Genomic DNA, 21,117 nt, shown 5'->3' with positions numbered 1-21,117 from the left:
AGCACCTGGGGCCCTTGCTCATTGGTTGGTGTTTGTGCAGGTCCAGTTACTATTTTGAACATCACTACCCAGATGTACTAGAGCCTGGGCCCCGTGTTCGCCCCTGAGTCCCCAGTATTGAGCAGTTGGTATTGTTTGTTGACTGGCTAACTGATGGACTCTGCCTTATCCTCTCAGAAATGTTAGTTTCCTCTTATGAAAAAATAAAAAGTCAACTGAGTCAATCTGAAGACCTAACTGGCAGATCTAACAAAGAAATTCATGAATTGGGCCGCACCCCCTTCTAGCAGGTGGAGGGGAGCTCCAAGGAGTAGTACAAAATGGAAGGTTTTTTTTTTTTTTAAATAATCATGATGAAAGTTTTTTTTTTTTTTTTTAGATTTTATTTATTTATTTGACAGATCACAATTGGCAGAGTGGCAGGCAGAGAGAGAGAGAGAGAAAGGGAAGCAGGCTCCCTGCTGAGCAGAGAGTCCGATGGCAGGGCTCGATCCCAGGATCCTGGGATCATGACCTGAGCTGAAAGCAGAGGCTTTAACCCACTGAGCCACCCAGGCGCCCCAAAATGGAAGGTTTTTATAGGAAGGGGATGGGGCAAGAAAGTTAGCAAAAGAAAAGAAAAGGTCACCTTCCCTTGGGTGGGGGAGGGCAGGGGGGTGTCTAATTAGGTGGATTATCTCCTCTTCCTGCAGTGGGTGGATGGCCTAGGTGACAGATTACCTCATTGGTGTGGATCAGAAAACTCCTGCCTGTTGGGTTTAAGACCTACATTCCTGGGGGAGGTTGAAACTGCAATTAGGTTAGGTATCACCTCAGCTTGGTGATTTGTCCTAAGGGACGTCGCTTGGGGACCGCCATTTTCTTTTTAACACACTCTTTTTGCCTTCCTCTCCCCTTCTTTGGGGGCTAACAGGAAACTGGGTCATCCTGGGTCCTGGGTCCTGCCCTTTTACTCGGCTCTGCCTCCCAACCTCTCAGTCCATGCCTGTTTCTGGGGGGTGGGCTGGGTTGGGTCTGGTGGTGTCCCTGGACCCACAGCTCTCAGCAGCAGGCAGCCCTCTTCCAGAAGCCAGTGGCAGAAGAATAAAGATGGTGCCTTCTGCCTTGTGGGCAGCCAAAATGTAGTCATGCACGAGAGACCGTGGGTGTAATCAAAACCATTTCATTTCTCAGACAATGGAAACAAACAGAACAGCAATCTCAGTCAGGACACAGAAGGACCAGCAGGGAGCACACAGACTGGAGGAACTGCAAAATGGCATAAATTAATGAAAATGATTCTGCTGGCACCTCTCACTGCCTGCCTGCCTCCTTGGAATGGTGCTAGCAACCGCTTTCCTGGGGCACAAGCACTTGGGGGCCAGGCACTCTGGGAGGGCACAAACTTGAGGATTTGCCAGCAGAAGTGTCAATAGGATGAGGGGGAGGCAGAGGGACTGACAGCCACGAAGCTGCTCACAGCCTGGACAGCAAGGTGTAGATGGCCAATCTGAGAAACCAGGAGGCTCCCGGGTGCGTCCTGTTCTGCTCCTGGCTGCTGGGTGACCTTGGGCAAGTTGCTCACCTCCCGGGGCCTTGGTTTTCATACCACTGGACAGACTGGCTAGTGGAGTTTGCAAGTCCCTGCAAGCCCCAGTATTCTGTGGGGCACCCCCCAATACTTTTTCATGCACGGCCCAGCCCTCATTCCCTTTGTTGAAATTCTTTGGCTTATGTATTTCTGTCCTTCAGCTGGGCGCTGTGTCCTTAAAGGCAAGGATCATTTCTTTTCTCTTCTTGATCATGAGGTCCTATGAGCATGGAGAGTGCTGGGTCTGTGCTGGAATGATGGACAGAGGGACAGCCTGGAGGATGGCTAAGACTGTTGCAGGCAATTGACTACTTACAAAGGAAGGGTTGGGGTCATATTAGGAAATCACTGGCTTTGGCTCCTGGTGGGGTTCATTATATTCACAATGAGGCTCCGACCTGGAAGCCCCCCTCTGCCTCTTCTTTTTCCTCCCCCGCAGATACTGTCGGGGGTGAAGGCTGCCGGGGAAAGAACTCTGGAGGGCATCCTGTGTGAGCTCCTGGCCGAAACTGCACCGCCAGCCCTTTAAAATCATTTTGGGTATTAGATTCACGTGCTACCCTATATGAATACAACAGCGACACGCAGGTGGGAAAGGCTCCCCCTCAGCCCGCCCAAAGGTCCCTCATTTTGGCCATGAAAACGAAGGATGGTCCCCAGAACCCGGGCTGTAAAACCAATCCGACATCCAGGAGGGGTGGTCTGAGCAGCCCGCCCCACCCTCTCCACTTCCTGTTTCCTTTGTCTGGGGCGCGGGGTCTGGGAGAAGGGGGCTGGGAGCGCGGCGCGGGAGGACTGGAAAGTCGGGCTCCCTCACCCCAGACTCCGAGGGGAAGGGGGCGGCGCTGGGGGCGGAGCCACGGGCGGGGAGGCTGCTGCTGGATTTGAGCAGTTGTTTTCAGTACATCCCAGCAGGAGGTCTAGGGTGAGGGTGGAAATTAAGTGCACCGCGCCCCGAATCAGGAGCCCTGGTACCCAGTGGCCCAGCAGAGCCCTGGGTGATCACGGGGCTTCCCAGAGGGTCTCCACGGGATCCCTCGTGATGCCAGCTTTCTACTTGATAGACCCCGATAAAACCCAAGACCCCAAGTCTGTTCCTGCCCCAGAGTGGGCAAGTGAATGCACGAGTGAGCTGATGGATGAATGGCCGGGAGGGCAGACTAGGGTTTGAGAAGGACTGCAAGACTGCCAGACTCGCGGTGTTAATGCCACTTTTGCTCTTTGAAGCAAAACACTTCTTAGTCGAACAGCCAAGAGAGTAAAGTATGTCTTAAGGGGGGGGGGGTGTTGAAAGAATGAATGGATCTTGTATTTTGACATATTTTCTAAGAAATATGGAAGCTGCTCAGCACCTGCTCATTAGAATCAGAGCAACCTGAATTCCAGTGATGTGCAGGTGCCAAAGGAGGGGAGCCAGGAGCATGGGGTGGATTTTCCAAGGGGTATCATGGGCTTTTCCCCTTTGCGGATGGAGGACTGTAGGCAGTGGGAAGGTGGGGATGAGGAACTGAGAAGGTGCCCAGAAGGCAGGGTCACTTCATATGTTGGCATCTTTTGTGACAGGCCAAGCACTCTCTTCTCTCACAGATGCCAGCACAGTGGGTCTGCTGCTGGGGAGCATCAGAGAGGGGGTCTTGGTGACCAGGTCCATCCTTTCAGCTATGGCTCAGGAACTGATATACTGAAGGTCAAAGGACCGGTTCAAGGTCACGTTTGTGTTCTTTGTGCTTCACTCTCCCCTTTCTGGAGATCCCCTCCCACTGCTGGGCTCCCTGCTCTCCAACCCAGGGACGGCATTGTGGTTGGAGACACAGACCTTGGACTCAAACTAACTGCATGTATCTTCGAACACCTCCTTCCCAGACTTGCTGGCTGTGTCTTTCGGAAATTTACTTTGTCTTCTGGGCCCCAGCTTCTTATCTTGTAAATGAGAGATAATAGCACCCACTTCATAGGGTTCTTGTGAGCTTTAAACAGATGATCCATTTAAAGACACTGACATGGGGCGCCTGGGTGGCTCAGTGGGTTAAGCTGCTGCCTTCGGCTCAGGTCATGATCCCAGGTCCTGGGTTCAAGCCCCGCATCGGGCTTTCTGCTCAGCAGGGAGCCTGCTTCCTCCTCTCTCTCTGCGTGCCTCTCTGCCTGCTTGTGATTTCTCTCTGTCAAATAAATAAATAAAATCTTAAAAATAAATAAATAAATAAAGACACTGACATGCCATCAGTGGGCAATGGATGCAGGCTATCATCTTTGAAGACTTGAGAATCCGAAGGCCATGAATGTCTTAGCCCAGCCAATGAGTAGCTGTATGATGTATGGATCAGAGTTTGTTTGGGAAAAGAGAGCCCATGCTGCTTAGTTCAGGAGGGAACTGGTTCTGGTGGTGTTTGTGGAGCCCTAAGTCCAGCAGGAGATGTTGAGGCAGAGCAGAGAAGCAATGTAGTAAATGGTACCATCCCTCAGCTGGAGGGACAGAGGAAGGGGGCAGGTTCCTGGACTCTTCCTTGTGGGATCTGGAGGAGGTTGCATGGGGTAGAGGGTGCTGGAACCAAGAAGTCTGCACAGCTACCATTGAAATTGCTCTTTGAAGCTAGGAGGGAATGAGGACTGACCCTAGCTTCTCCTTAACTCCCACCCTCCAACCTCCCACTTGGCTGACCCAGTTGGCCATGGAGCCTCAGAAGTGTGGTTTCCAGGGGTCAGTGCCCTGGGACATAGAGCAGAACAGGGCAAGACGAAGAGTGACCTACACAGAGACATGGGGCATATGACTTACCCTAAAACAGTGTTTTAAATGGCTTAAGAAAAAGTGGGGAAAGGGAGAGGACACTGATGGTTGACCTGGTGTGACTGTTGTGAGCCTCCTGTGGGCTAAGTCTGACAAAGCCCCCGTGGTAGCAGCAAGTATTCAGTGAGTGCAGGTTTGGGCTGTTTCTCCTTCCTGGTACCCACTCATATGTCTTCTGGAAGGCATGGCTGACCTCTATGACCTTACACCACCTCGCTCAAACTTGAACGTTGAGCATTTATTACACAGTGCAATGCTGTTTGGGATCAGCTCTCTGTTTCTTCCACTAGAGGGTGAGCAGCTAGGAGTGACTTCCTCCTCTTGGCATCCCTTGCACCTAAAGGGCCTGTCATTCAGTAGTTATTGGATGAAAGCTTTGTACGTGGACATTCAACATATAAATGTTCAAAACTTTCTCCAAGCAAATCTTCTCCAGCTAGGTTGGAGTTCATGGGATATGGATTTCTAGAAGTAGTGAGTCACTGACAGAATTTTAGTGGGGGGAAAGAAAAGACAAGAAGAGAGGCATGAGTTCAAGGAAGATGGGAAGTATGACATTTTGGAGACATTGGGGTTTATTCAAGGTCACACACAGAGTGAGGATTCCCAGGTCTCCCAGCTTCTAAGGTGATTAAAAACTTTAGCTTTTTTCTCTTTACAAAAAAAATAACATATTAACTGTGGAAAATTTAGAGAAGCCAGGTAAGCAGAACAAAGAAAATAAAAATTATGCCAGATGCCAAGCCCCAAAATAACCACATTAAATAGTTTAGAGTTTATCCACTCAGTCATACACATATGGCAATTTTTTCTTACTAAGAGTGGTATCAATCTGTTTTGCAACCTATTTTTTTTAAAGATTTTATTTATTTATTTTTGAGAGGGAGCGTGTGTGTGTCCACTCGTAGAGGGAGGGGCAGAGGGAGAGGGAGAGAGAATCTTGAAGCAGACTCCGCACTGAGCTTGGAGCCTGACTCAGGTGGGGTTCCATTCCAGGACCTTGAAATCATGACCTGAGCCGAAATCCAGAGTCAGAGGCTTAACTGACTGAGTAACCAGGGCACCCCTGTTTTGCAAGCTATTTTTTAAAAAAACTTAACAGTAATGCTTGAATAAGTTTACAAGACCTTTAATACTCTTTCACAGCACAAATTATAAAGCATCATAACAGTTCGCTGTAGACATGCACTTGATTTATCTAACCCATGCCCTCTTGTTGAAATTTTTTCTTGTCTTTAATATTTTACTGTACTGGAAAATCATATGAAGAAGTTTGTATAGCCTAATCTTTTTGCACATTGTCATTATTTCTTTAGGATAATTTCCTAGAAGTGGAATTACTGGTCAAAGCACATGCACATTTTTACAGCTTTTATCAAGTATTGTCAAATTGCTTTCTAGAAGGTTTTTGTTTTTTTTTTAATTATTTGCATTCCCATTTACTATAGAGGAAATGGTTCTGGTAAACTTACCAACACTGAATTGATCTAATATTTTGCTAAAAATCAATTAATCAAATGACTCGTTCACAAATGGCCAGTTAGGAAAATGATAGATAGGTAGGTAAGTAGATAGATAGGTAGATAGATAGACAGACAGATAGGGCAAGCCAAAGCCAATTCATTAATTGTCCCATTAACAGAATAAGTAATTTAGCAAGTGTACTGATTAACATTGTTGTAAAGCAATTTCTATTGGATGAGAAGGTTTTCCTGTGCCTATAGAGATGGCTGTCATGTGTGAGTGCACTGGTCTCATTTTGTCCTTACAGCAGCAGTTTAAGAATTGCCCAGTTTGTTGAAATGATGGGTTTTTATGTGAGAGTATCTTTAAATTTTTACTTATTTTTAAGTAATCTCTACACCCAATGTGGGGCTCAAACTCCCGACCCTGAGATCAAGTGTCACATGTTTTACTAGTTGAGCCAGCCAGGTGCCCTGAGAGTATCTAATAATTAAAAAAGTATATTTTCTCATTAGAAACTAGCTTGTTGGCATTGCAACTAGGAATCTTCCAGTTTTTGCTGATTTCTTCTGAAATCCTTTTTATATCACTCTCTGTTGCTACACTTTTAACATTTTTATGAGACTTTAGCTCATTTCTCAATGGTCCGATTGATTTCTAGCAATTAGTAAACAAAATTTAATATGGGATCTGGGTACCACTGTCACTTCTTAGTTCTCCTGCTAGCTTAAAATTGCCTAGAATTTTTAGGACTTGAACCAATTTACTTCTTACCTTTCTTCAATAATCATATATCCATCATATTGGAGGCACTTGTCATACTGTTCATTCTCTTCTGGATTCTTCTGTTTCTCTGCTGCTTGCCCTTTCGTGTCTAGCCTTCCACAAACTTCTACGAAGTCATCACATTGCTGTTGCTCCATGTTAGAAACCCACACCTCAAGCTGTCTTGTCAGATGGGACTGTATCCTCTGATTTCTTGCTGCGAACTATCTTTCCAACTTTTTCAATTGTATGCACTTTTAGCATTCATTTACTAATTCCCCAAATGACACATCAGATTTAATACATTCCTAGCAGTTACATTTTTACATTCCAGCATTTCCCCTGTGATGAGATCATTTTGGACGCTTGCGCATGTCATGCATGTTCTGCTTTTCCAATCTTTAGTCATTTGGGAGCCTTCTTTCATCAGCTCCTCAAATGGCATATCAGCTTTGATTTTGAATTTCTGGAATTAATGGCAGTTGTTTCTGCCTTTTTCTTGTTTAGACCATCTTCTGGTGTTTATAAGATTTGGGGCCAATGACCATTTGGCTCCATTGTCAGCAATTTCAGATTTATGTACAGTAGATTTTGTGGTTCTGCTCAGGCATTGGTATCTTTTTTTATGTATTTTGACCAAATTTGCCTGTAACTGTGAACTATATTGATTTTCTGCAAATTGCTACCAAGCTAATCTTTCTGTTTATTTTTTTCTGACATATAAGTCATACATCATGGCTAGAAATAGCACCTGGCCATTCGAATGGTGAAGGTTCCTTCCCGGTGCCAGTCCTCACAGCACTCAGGAATCCACGGGCTACTTTATGGTGAATCTGGTCTATTGGTTGATTTACTGGGCTCTGGCTATTTGAAAATTCCATGTTTTAGCAATTCTTTTCTGATAAAACAGGCTGTTTCCTTGCAAAAGTCCTATTTCTTTGCATCCTTGCCAACTATATTAGTTTTCTATTGGGGTTGTAACAAATTGCTACAAACCTCTTGGCTATAAATAGCACACATTTATTTTCTTCCAGTTCTGTGGTTTCCAAGTCCAGGACGGGTCTGTATCACCAGACTAAAATGAAGATGTTGGCACATTGCGTTCCTTCTTGGAGGCCTTGGGAGATGATTTGTTTCTGTTCATTTGGGTTGTTGGCAGGAGTCAATTCCTTGTGATTATAGGACTGAGGGCCCCGTTCTCTCTCTGGCTGTCAACGAGGGCCCTCTCAGCAGTCAGAGGCCACCACCTTCCTGAGTGCATGGACCACTTTCTTCGTCTTCAAGCCAGCCACAGTAGTTAGTACACGTGTTGAGCTTCTGTGATCCACACTCGGCCTTCCTCTTCCACTCTGAAGGCGACTGTGATTATACCAGGTCCCCCTGACTGATCTAGGGTAACCTCTTTAATTTTATGTCAGCTTTGTCATGTAAGGTAACATATTCACAGGCTCCCTAGTTTAGGATATGGATATCTTTGGGGGGCTGTATTCTGCCCACCATGCCAACATTAGCGATTATTGTTAAAAAAGAAAATCACCTCAGCCAGGGTTATTTCAGGACTAGATTTAGGGGAGTAGGCTAGGGGACCAAATGTTGCTTTGGCACTGTGCTACAAAAACATTGCCTCCCACCCATGTCCTGGGCAGAAGGAATTCCAGGTGTGGGCTGTTGCTAAGCACATCGAGGGCCCTGTTTGCAGTAGGCAGGAGAGATGGCCTAGGGACCACCTAGGTGTGTCCCAGAGGCCAGCTAAGCTAAATATACAGAATGGAGGGGGAACAGAAGAGAAGAAAACTGGAAGATTTTAGAGAAAATGGGGTCAAAAGAAATCTTTTTAGAGCAGAGAGAAAAGCATAAAGCAGAAGGAGCTGAGGGGTTGAATTTATGATTCATGTCCCTTTCAATGGCTGGATCAAAAGGGTATGCATGCTCCCCTTGAGCAGAGACTACCAAACAGTGTCCATATTTGTTGTACTGATGTAAACCCTCCCCCAGCAAGGAAGACCAAACTCTGTTTCAGAGTTTGGTCTTTATGTTGTCTTAAATTCAACCAATCCAGTGGGATTACAGGGTGTGTCATTGTGGCTTTAAACTATTTTCTTCACAGTCATTGAAGTGAGAACTTTTTCATAAGTTGATTAGCCCTCTGGCTGTCATCTTTTGTGAAAAACCTGTTTAAGCCTTTTGCCACCTGTTCTACAGAGTTATCTGTCTCTTTCTTTTTGATTTGTTGGACTTGTTTATAGGTTCTGTATTTAAGATCTCTGTCATAAATGTGTTTTGTGTTTTTCATATACATGTTTTACAAATACCTTCTTCCATTCTGGAAGTTGCCTTTTTACTTTCTAAATTAAGTTTCTGGATAAACTTAAGTTTTTAATTTTACCACATCCTTCCCCCGCCATGGTTAATGCTATTTGTGTGCTGTATAAGAAAACTTTGCCCATCCCCAAGATCATGAAAGTATTCTTCTTTGTTTTTGTCTAGAACCTTTATAGATTTTACTTTCACCTTTAGAATTGCAATCCATCTAGACCTAATGTTTGAATCTGAGATGAAGTGGGTTCAAGATTCCCTTTTTTTCCCATATGGATGTGCAACGTGTACAGCACCATTGATTGAGAAGTCCAGTCTGCCCCTCATCCCCCGTAGCCCTGCAGTTTCACATTTGTCATAAATCAAGTAATCATGGATTTGTCCTGTTTGTGGACATCTTTCCACTAGTCTCTTTGAATTAGTTCAATACCACACTGAATTAATGACTGTGGCCCCGTCATTAGTCTTCATGCCTGGTGTTGCAAACAGCTTTGTCCTTCACGATTGTATTGGTTATTTTTAGCCCTTTGCATTTTCACGTACATTTTAGAATTCACTTGTCAATTTCCACAGAAAAGATGGATTTTTGATTGGTATTGCATTGAATCCATACGTGTACTTAGGGAGATGAAAACATCTTTATATTTTATTAAGTTTTTCTCAGCAAAGTTTCGTAGTTATCAGTATAACGTTCTTGCAAGATTTCACAAGATTTATCTTTATGTATTCAATATTCTTGATGTTATTTTAAATAATATCATTCTAAATGTTTTATTTTCTGTTTACCACTGGTATATAAATTGATTTCTATTAGCCCTAAAAATCAAGAACTTTTGCCAGATCATTTTTAATTATAATCATTTATAGATTATTTTTTCTTATGTGCACAATCATATTGACACAAATAATGGCAATGTCACTTGTTTTTTTTTTTTCTGATTCTTATACAAATTTATATATTTTATTTGTTTATTGAAGTGGTTAAGACTTCCAGGAGCATTTGAATAGAAATAAAGGTAGTGAGCATTTTTGTCTCATTTCTGATTTAAGAGGAAAATCCTTTAATAGTTTTCCATTAAGTACTATTTTTGCATTAGAATTTTTGTAGATATTCTAGAAAAGATTTGGAAATTCTCTTCCAGTCCTAGTTCACAAGGAACTTTAATCATTAATGGGTGTTAACTTCTAATAAATCTTTTCTTCTTCATCTAGTGAGATGGCCATATGATTTCTCTCCTTTATAAGTAAATAAACATGTTTATTATACTTACGAAATGAACTACATGGACTGGGTTTCACTTATTAAACAGTCCCTGTGTTTCTGAATAAATCTACTTGGTCCTAGTGTATTGATCTTTTTAGTATCACTGGATTCAATTTGCTGATATGTATTTTGTTTGAGATTTTTGTGTCATGCTCATGAAAGAGATTGGCCAGAAATTTTCTTTCCTTTTAATATCAGATTTTAGTACCAAACTTATACTAGCTTCATAGAATGTAGTACTCTCTTTTCTTCTTTCCTTCTTTCTTTCTTTCCTGTAGTTTATGTAATATTGATATTGCTTATTTCTTAAATATTTGCGCTAATTCACCAGTGAAGCCATATGGGCCAAGAGTTTTCTTTGTGTGAAGATTTTTAGTCAAACATTTATTTAATAGACCTAAAGATACTAGATTTTCTATCCTATGTTAGTTTTTAAGCTGTACTCTTCTGGAAAGTTGTCTATTTCACCTGAATTTTCTAAAACTTTTAGTATAGGGATTGTTAATATTCTATTATTAACTTCGTAATGTCTTAAAGGTCTGTGGTGAACTTAATTCCTGATAGAGTTTGTGCTTTTCCTCTTTTTGTCTTGACGGGTCTTGCCAGAGGTCTCTCTGTTTTATTATTCTTCTTAAAGACCAAATTTTGGCTTTGTTGGTCTTCTCTAATGTGCATTTGTTTTCTGCTTCATTAACCTTTGATCTTATTTTTATGATTCTCTTCCTTCTACTTACTTTGGGCTTAATTTGCTGTTCTATTTTCTTAATTATTCAGTTGAATGCTTAGATTAATGATTTTTTTTTAGCCTTTCTGTTTTCCAATATAAATGTGTAAGGCTCTAAGTAAAACTTAGGTTGTATCACATCTTTTTGGTATGTCAGACTTCTATTAGTAAGATTGGAAATTTCCATGTGATTTCTTCTTTGACCCGTGGATTAGTTAGAAATTTATTACTTAATCTCTAAACATTTGCTGATATTGTAGTCATTTTTTGTCTTGATTTGGGGCTTAATTGGACATGCTCAGAGAAAACTGAGTGATTTCAGTTGTTGGAATTTTCTTAGAATTTGCCTTTCAGCACAATATGTGTTCAAATTTGGAAAATTTCATGTGCACTTGATAAGAACATACATGTTGTCATTAGTATGAGCAGTGTTTTACCTCTATCTGTAGTTCAAATTTGTTTGTCATTTGGTTTTTCAGCTCTTTCATATCCTTACTGATTTATTTTGGTCTGCTTATTCTATGTGTTATTAAGAGAGATGTATTGAAGTTTTCCCTGGTGACTTTATTTTTCCTTTCAGTTATGTCCATTTTTGCTTTATAGATTTTAAGTTATATGTAAGTTATCTATAAATTAAGAATTATTATATATTCCTGATAGATTGACCATATTATCATTATAAAATGTCTCTAGTAGTGCTTTATGCTGTAAAATCTACTTTGTCTGATATCAGCATAGCTACAATTTTCTCTTGGTTAGTGTTGACATTCTATCACTTTTCATCCTTTACTTTCAATCTTTCATGTCACTATATTTAAGGAACGTATAATTGGGTTTTTATTTTTTAATCCAGTGTGATAATGTTTATGTATATTTTTAAAGATTTTGTTTTTAAGTAATCTCTATACCCCATGTATACATGTATACATGTTACAACCCCAAGATCAAGAGCTGCATACTCTATGACTGAGCCATCCAAGTGCCCCAATAATATTTATATTTTAACTGAAGTATTTAGCCTATTTATATTTAATATAATTACTTACATCATTGGGTTTATATCTACTATCTTTCCATTGTTTTCTGTTTGTCCTACCTAATTTATGTTTTTCCCCCTCTCCTTTCTTGTCTTCATTTGTATTAATACAGTATTTTCCCTCTTTCAGGCTTTTAGTTATATATATCCTTTTATTTTTCTAGTGGTCAACTTTACGTACTATAGTCAAATATAAATTGGTGCATTTTCCATTTTGAGACAATGCTAAGAATTGTCAGATCATAGAACATTTAAACCTCTTAACCACTATCTTACTCAGTTCGGGGTGCTAGAACAAAGTATCAAGACTGAGAGCTTATATGCAACTGAAACTTATTTCTCACATTGCTGGAGGCTGAGAATCTGTGATTGGGTGCCAGCTTGGTGGTCTTCCTGGTGATTACCCTCTTGCAGACTGCTGTGTTCTTGTTGTACCTTACATGGCAGATAGAGGGCAAGAGAGCGTTCTGGGGTCCCTTTCCTAAAGCACTAAATTCGGGAAAGTAAGGGATGCACACACATCACCTGATTAGCACCTTCTAACAGCATTGCATCGGGAGTTAGAATTTCAACATGTGAGTTTGGGAGGGGCACAAACATCCATTGGAAGCATTTCTGGATGTTTTTATTTTTATCCAGGATTTAAATCCTACAAATATTTTTAAACCCTATAAAATATCATCATTATTGTTTTTACAGTCAATATTCAGTTTTATTTATCCACATATTTACTCTTTGAATTGCCTCTCATCTCTTCCTGCATTTTCCATAAATGACTGATGAACTGTGGGTGGTGGCCTAACCACTGAGATGTGCACAAGGGTTCTCACTGCCCCAGGAATCAAGCTGGGATGTAGCAAGGGAACGTGAAACAGGACCATCAGACCTGGGTTCTATCAGCTGTGTAGACTGAACTAGTCACTTACTATTTCTGAGCCTCAGTTTCTTCATCTCATAAAAACCAGACTGTATACCTGCTGACCTTATCTGTCTTACAGGTATATTTGAGGTAAAATGAGATAGTAAATGTGGAAACACTGTATACATTCTAAAGAAGAGATTGTAAACTGACCCATGACCAGCAGGCTGGAGCTGGGCAGTGCTCCTTTTCTGTACCCCAACCCCAGTCCCCAATTCTCAAGGCATACTCACATGTACTCATGTTGCTGAGTTTATACATCTCTGCCCATGTCTCCCTTCATGGCCCTTGCTAAGGCATTATCAATATTATTGGTTACTACTCATTTAAAATCAGAGAGGCACAGGGACAGAGTTTCCTAGTGTTAAGTGTTGCCAAGTGCTGCAACAGGTGACTGAGGGCGGTTGTGGAAACACTCTCCTTTGAGACCTAAAAATAAAACAGATTTATGCACAGCCTCTCCTGGATGCAGGGGAAGGGGCAAAATGACTGCACTAAGTTCCTTCCAGGTTTTAAATTGATCTGGGGGTGGGGAGGTGCTATTTTAGAAACTGTATGTTGGAGGGAGAGAGGGTGGAGGTTTTTTTTTATAGATAAATCATATATTGTAATATAAGTCAACGTTTGGGAAGCAAGCATTTCACTAAATACACATCAGAAAGAGCACATCACTTTTGTTAATCAAAAAGATGCATGGGTTTGTCAAGACTTATTGAACTGTACTTAAAATCTGTGATTCCCACTGTATGTAAATTATATTCAATTTTTAAAAGCACACAGTTAAAACAGAACTTTCAAAGGGAGGCATGGAGTAAATTATAATTCTTACTTGTATGAGGCACTTACACTATGCCAAGTACCTTATGTGGATTAACTGGATGATTCTATCCTCACAGTAGCTTGTAAGTTAGGCCCTGTTATGATCCCCATTTGGTGTTGACACTGAAGTTCACAGTGAGGAAATAACCTACCAACTTCTCCAGCTGGTAACTGGAAGAGTCTTGAACTCCACATTGAAGGACTCCAGTGCCTAGATTCTCGTCTGCTCTGTTCTATGTTCCAATCATTTTGGATGATTGCAAAGAAAGAGAAAATGAATTACTGTAAGCCTGAGAAGCCAGAAACGATGTGAATGTAACTTACTGAAGTACCCATTAAAACATCTGTTGATGAACACACTTTGCTTATTCAATTTTAGGTACATTCATTCAGAAAACCCAAGCTGCTCAGAGTTACCATTGGGAAAGGGCACTTTGAAGCATTGGTAGCTCTTTGCCAAGGAAAATTGTTACTTCTTTGGCCTTAATTGTAAATAGCTTTGTTTTGTGACAGGACATCTCATGACAAGATGTTTTTATCCTTACGGAGAATACTCTGACCTACCAATGGAGATCATTTGTATATCCCAAGACCAGGGTTCCTTCAGTTGAACATCTGATGCTAAGAACACTCCACATAGAAAAAGTGTTCATGTACACATATGTGTAAAATAAGACCACAGTTTCAGGAAGCTCAGAGGTCCCCTGAAGCTCATTTATGGATCCCAAGTTAAAAATCTTTGCTCTAAACCAGAATGGAGCCAGGTTCCATCAACCAAACCAACCTTCAACTTCTCTGAGTCTAGGCACCTCATCACCAATCGCCTGGTATTTGTTTTCTTCTCTCTTAATGGTTTGATGCCCACCTCTTCTTTCTCCTTGTCTACTGTAAACACATTTCTCCTTGTTACTGGTTCTGGTAAACACTTTCCAAAGACAAGCTTGTTTTGCTAGTTCTCATTCTTGTTACTCCCTTTAGACTTCTCTAGCCATCTTTGGTGATTTACCTTTATTCACCAGGACACACACAGGTGTGCAAGAGCACACACACACCTCCCCCACCCCGAGCATGCATCATTATGCACAATACTTTATCATCCAGTCCCTCCTTGTTTCACAGCTATCTCAGTTACAGAGACATGTAGAGCAGAGATCTGTCCACAGCTCCACCATGTACAGATGTGACAGTTGTTCACTGGACAAGGGCATCTGGCTTGAGTTGGGGCAGCTGGTCCTCAAGGTAGAAATCTAATCCATGCTTTACTCCTCAAGCCAGGTGTCTTGGCCTGACTTGGGTCTTCCTGGAGGAATGGGTATGTTTTTCTAGCTCAAATAAATGCAATGCATTAGACAGTGGCAGTCCTGCCTGATTAGCAATGTCACCAAGGAGTCCAGAAGACTGATATACCAAAGGATAAAATACCAATGTCCCCATTTTGGTCTTGTATCACCAAGTCACCTTGTCTCATCTTTCTCCTCAATGAATAAAACGTTCAGTGTTCCCAGGGCTACATTCGCTTGGAAAAAGGAGACCTGAAGGATCCATTTCCTGTACTGTCCCATCTCCATTTCACGGGATTCAGGTTTCTGCCATGGCAAGCTAAGAGGAAGAGAGGGTGAAAATGGCTGGATAATTCTATTAACATTTTCCCTCCTTTTCTGCCTACTTAATTCCTAGCCATCATTCATATCTTGGCTCAAGCATCACTGTTTCAAGGACAGACCATCCCCTCTTACATGCTTTTCTAGCACTACATGGCTCTCTTGCTTTGGACTTACCATCACTGTGATTTCATATTATTTTGGATGCTATTGCAGGTAGACATAAGCTTCATGAGAGTGGGGATCATTCTGTTTGTGTTTATTATTTGTTACCTGGCACATGGTAGGGGTTTAATTAAATACTTTTTGAATGGATGGGAGAATGGGAAGTACTTAGTACAGGTTGTGGGACGCCTTGGAGTTCTGACTAGGGAGTTAAGGCCCTCATACCAACACTAGGATGTCCATTTCTTAGATTAAATGACTCTCTTGTCTCACCCCAGCTTTCTAGTTTGAACTTCCATTTGTGTGTTACAACTCTGGCCTTTTAATATCACTGTTCCTCTCCACTATTACCCAACTCCAGAGAAATTTTTCAAAATCTTTCTTAAAGGAAAGGAGGCTACACTATACACCCTTAGCTGCTCTAAGAGACTATCTAGTGTGGGGGCTAAAATCATGGGCTTTGGAATCTGATAGAGCTAGATTTTCAACCTGGGTTGTCCACTTGCTGGCTATTTGATTTTGAGCCAATGGGTTAACGTCTCTCAGCCTCAGTTACTTTGATCTGCAATATAAGGTAATGTTATCTTCCTTGTAGGATTAAATGAGTTAAGTTATGCAATATGCTTATCAGAGAACCTGACCCATAGGAAATGTTCAATCAGTAGACATTTTTATTACTAACTAAATTGGGTGCTGATAAGAGAGGTAGAGAATTAAGCACCCATAGGAAGTGGTCCATAAAAAGCTAAAATGTAGCATGTGCCTTTCTTAGTTATTTCCCAGAAAACATCACAGGAAGAATACCTTCAGAGTTGATATAATTTATGGATTTGTTTAATGTTGAGTCCTTCATGTTCTCTGAATCTACCTTTATGTTTTACAATTGTCCTAGGTTCTAAGCAGATTTTCCATTCTCTCTTTTACATAGCCCAGTGCACTGGGGAGATGAAGAAGAACATAAGCAAGGCATTGGCAACTTGTCCATTCATAGGGGCTTCCAGGTTGGATGATCATATTGGGGGCATCAGACATCCAACTTGTGTTTCCCAAAAGGCCAATAGAAGGTCTGTAGCCTCTTTGCTCAAAATCATAGTACTTCTCTAGCTGTAGCGCTTTCTACAGGCATGGCTAACTTGAAAGCCTGAGGACGGAGTGAGGATTATATTGACCTGATTCAGGAAGGACCTGGGGAGTTTCTTATTCTCCTGCTCCAGGCAGAACCTGTGAACTTGCACTCTGTCTGGAGCGGGGATCTCCCTGATATCCACACAGTTCATTTCCTTACTTCATTCCGTCACTGCTCAAATGTCATCTCTTTAGAAAGACCTTCCTTGATTTCCCACTAGTAGCTTCTATGACTTTTTGTCCCTTTATGCAGATGTAATTAGCTTCACAGCATTTATGACCCCTGACATACATATTTTAAAACACTTATTTGTGGTCTATCTCTTCCCTTTGGATTGAATCACCTGAGAGCAAGGGTGCTGCCTGATTTCTTCACTGCTGTGTCTCCAGCACCTAGAGCCACAGCTGGCCTGACAGACACACATCTGGCTCCTGAACAATGCATCTGCTTTGGCTCCTTTTCCCTTACATTTTGCACAGTGTAGGTGGTGATGTACCTGCCTCCCTTGGTGTAACATTCTGTAAGGGATGAGTTGCTCAAATGTAAGCACTAACTTGCAGAGCCTGGAGATTAAAAACATAGATGGGGGACCTGGGGGGCTCAGTCAGTTAAGCATCTGCCTTTGTATCAGGCCATGATCCCAGGGTCCTGGGATTAAGTCCCGCATCAGGCTTCTTGCTCAGTGGGGACCCTGCTTCTCCCTCTGCCTACCGCTCCCCATTGATTGTGCTCTTTCTCTCCCTGACAAATAAACAAAATCTTTTTTTTTTAAGATTTTATTTATTTATTTGACAGAGATCACAAGTAGGCAGAGAGGCAGGCAGAGAGAGAGGAGGAAGCAGGCTCCCTGCCAAGCAGAGAGCCCGATGTGGGGCTTGATCCCAGGACCCTGGGATCATGACCTGAGCTGAAGGCAGAGGCTTTAACCCACTGAGCCACCCACACACCCCACAAACAAAATCTAAAAAAAAAAAAAAATCTATTGAGTCTACTCTGCTTTCTGTGGGAAGTTGTAGTGAGCTTCTTGCTGCAAGGAGGGAAGATGCTCTGAAGAAAAACACCCAGTCATTCTGCAACTTGCATCCCAAGTCAGATGGCAAGGACTGGTTGCATTTGTTTGGCAAAACCCTTTTTCCTGGTAACCTTATTATTATTATTATTACTATTATTGTTGTTGTTGTTACTGTAGTAAGAACACTAGACACGAGATCTACCCCCTTAAAATTTTAAGTGCACAATACAGTATTTTAACTATATGTGTTGTGTTGTACAACAAAACTCTAGGACTTATTCTTGCATTACTGAACAGTAACTTCCCATTTCCCCCTTCTCCCAGCCCCTGACCACCACCATTCTACTCTGTTCCTATGAGTTTGACTGTTTTAGATACCTCATATAAGTAGAATCATGCAATATTTGTCTTTCTGTAAGTGGCTTATTTCACCTAGCTTAATGTCCTCTAGGTTCATCCCATTGTCATATGTGCCAGGATTTCCTTCTTTTTTTAAGGTTGAATAATATTTCACCACGTGTATATACCACATTTTCTTGATAGGGCCATCCATTGATAGGCATTTAGATTGTTTCCTTGTCTCAGTTATTGTTAGTAGTGCTGCAGTCAACAGGTAAATACAGTTATCTCTTTGAGTTCCTGATTTTAATTCTTTTGGATATATACCCCAAAGTGGGATTACTGAATCTGTGGTAGTTTTATTTTTAATTTCTTGACGAAACTCCATACTGTTTTCCATAGGAGCTGCACCATTTTACATTCCCACCAACAGCGATGTACAAAAATTCCAATTTTTCTTATTTGTCTTTTTGATAATAACCTCCTAACAGGTGTGAGGTGATATCTCAGTATGGTTTTGATTTGCATTTCCCTGATAATTAGGGATGTTGGGCATCTTTTTATATACCAGTTGGCTGTTTGAGTATCTTCTCCAGAAAAATGTCTATTCAAGTCCTTTGTCAGTCCTTCAATGAGGTTATTAGGTTTTTTTTTTTTTTCTATTGAGCTATGAGAGTTTCTTCCATATTTTGGATATTAACCCATTCTATGACATACAGTTTGCAAATATTTTCTCCCATTCTGTATGTTATCTTTTCACTCTGTAGATTATTTCTTTGTTGTGCAGAAGGTTTTTAGTTTCATGTAATCCCACTTGTCTAATTTTGCTTCTCTGGCTTGTGTTTTTGGTATTTTACCCAAGAAATCATTGCCAAACCCAATATCATGAAGTTTTTTCCCTATGTTTTCTTCTAGAAGTTTTAGAGTTTCTGGTCTTATATTTAAATCTTTAATCCATTTTGAGTTGATTTTTGTGTGTGGTGTAAAATGAGGTTCAATTTTATTCTTTTACATGGTTGGATATTCAGTTTTCCCAACACTACTTGGTAAGACACTATCCTTTCCCTATTGTGTATTCTTGTTATCGCTTTAGAAGATGACCATATATGGTCATATATTATTTCTGGGCTCTCTATTCTGTTCTCTTGGTCTGTGTATCTGCTTTTATGCCAGTGTCATATTGTTTTAATTACTGTAGCTTTGCCATGTATTTCAAAATCTGGAAGTTGATGCCTCCATCAGAAGTTCTTCTTTTTCAAGATTGCTTTGGATTTGCAGGATCTTTTGTGGTTCCATATGAATTTTAAGATTGTCTTTTCTATTTCTGTAAAAACATACTATTGGGATTTTGAGAGAGATTGCACTGAATCTGTAGATTGTGTTGAGTAGTATGGACATCGAAACACTACAAAGTTCTCATCTCTTAACAGTAATATTTCCACTTGTTTACACCTTCTTTAACTTCTTTCATCAGTAATTTTTAGTTTTTTTTTTTTCTGGCAATTTTAACATGTGCTTCCTTTACCTACTCAGTATCACACAGCTGGAGCCATGGCTGAGCTTTTTCCCGTGTCTTCCATCACTACCAACTGCCCTGCAATTGCAGAATTTGCTGGAGAGTCAACGTGTGCATTGTTCCCTCTTCCATTTGTATCCTTCATGCCGTCACCACATGACCTGGTCATATCCTTTCTCTCCTTTCTCTGCCTGTAGAGAAGTGTAAAAAGAGTTTGTTTGAAAAGGAACAGAAAGCTTATGTATATCAGAGCCCAAACTGGGGGAGGGGTGTTTAGTGACCACAGGAACTGGATTTGATGTTTTAGAGACCAATGTCCCTGCTGCACTACCTTGACAAGACATGATGAAAGCTAACTGCACACAAAACATTCCCATTACCCTAGAAACTCCTATTGAGAAGAGAAAAATAACACGGCCAACCAATGGGGCAAAAATTGTAAAGATTCTAAAACCCATAGATTATCCCTAAAACTTCATCCTGGCTGATGTTCTCACGTTTCCACTCATCCCAACCTCTCCTTCATCTTTCCGCAGAGCGATGAGTAAAGGGCGGCGTTGTGCCCTATGCCCTGTCCACGCTCTGGGGGCAAGTACAATAAGGAAGAGGCCGTCAGAAGGCAGACACCAAGAAATGAAAGGAAAATATCCCCCATACATCATACCTATACCGCCCCACCCCCTCCAGGCCATTATATCGACATGGATAATTTAGATCCAATCACGCAGGGAGTAAAAATGTTGTCCACCCCCTAAAATAACACTTTATTACTGGTGATACCTTCCCCCTACACTTTTAGGGTAGTAGTTCTCAGCTATTATATTTAGTATAAGAACCACTAGGGGTGGGTCAGTGAAAATGAAGATTCCTGATTTTACCCCTGAGAAGCTGATACAGGAGGCCTGGGGAAGGGCCGGGTGATTTCAGTGAGGTGCTAAAAAGCTAAAGACTGCATTTTTTAAAAAAAAGACCTTCAGGTGACCTAAGAGCATTTGCTGTAACCAGTCAGGAGCCAGCCAGAGACTGGAGTCCATGCTGTGCAGTGTTTCTCTGATGTTAATGTGCACACGAATCACCTACGGATCTTGTTAAAATGCAGATTCTGATTCAGTGGGTCTGAGGTGGAATGAGATACCTCAAGCTCAGTGTTCTAGTTCATACCTCCTATAACATGGGTATAATACATCTCACTTTACAGAGGAGTTAGGAGGATAACTCACAAGAGGAGTTATGATGGGAAAGAACTCTGTGAGTTAGGAAGTGCTATTTACAACAATGATTATGGGGCACCTGGGTGGCTCCCTCCTTAGGCTAGGAGTTTGCCTTGGGCTCAGGTCATGGTCCCAGGGTCCTGGGATCGAGCCCCTCATTGGGCTACCCACTCAGCGGGAAGCCTGCTTCTCCCTCTCCCACCCCTCCCTGCTTGTATTCCCTTTCTTGCTGTGTCTCTATCAAATAAATATAAAATATATTTAAAAATATAAATATATTTTAAAAATATAAAAATAAAAAAATACATCAATGATTATGATAGTTGGTCAAATTTAAAATACAGTTGAAGCCATATTGAAGCCCAGAGGTCTGAGTCTACATCTGGATGCGCACTGAGTTTCCACATTCATCTGCCTAATAAGTACTTAGTGAAGGAGAGAGTATGGGCTGAGAGCCCCCTCTAGTCCTCTGCCTGACCCTT

General features: G+C 41.4%; 1 protein-coding gene across 1 annotated transcript in view; it reads left to right on the top strand.

The window, feature by feature from the left end:
• LOC111145852 (membrane associated ring-CH-type finger 4) overlaps positions 1–21,117 on the top strand; it is a 106,767-nt gene that overhangs the window by 25,780 nt on the left and 59,870 nt on the right. The window lies entirely within an intron of this gene.

Source organism: Enhydra lutris, unplaced genomic scaffold, assembly GCF_002288905.1.
Source record: "Enhydra lutris kenyoni isolate GAN:26980312 unplaced genomic scaffold, ASM228890v2 scaffoldscaffold1, whole genome shotgun sequence".
Taxonomy (NCBI): Eukaryota; Metazoa; Chordata; class Mammalia; order Carnivora; family Mustelidae; genus Enhydra; species Enhydra lutris.
Note: the sequence above shows the minus strand (reverse complement) of the source record. Positions and strands in the feature narration are given on the sequence as shown.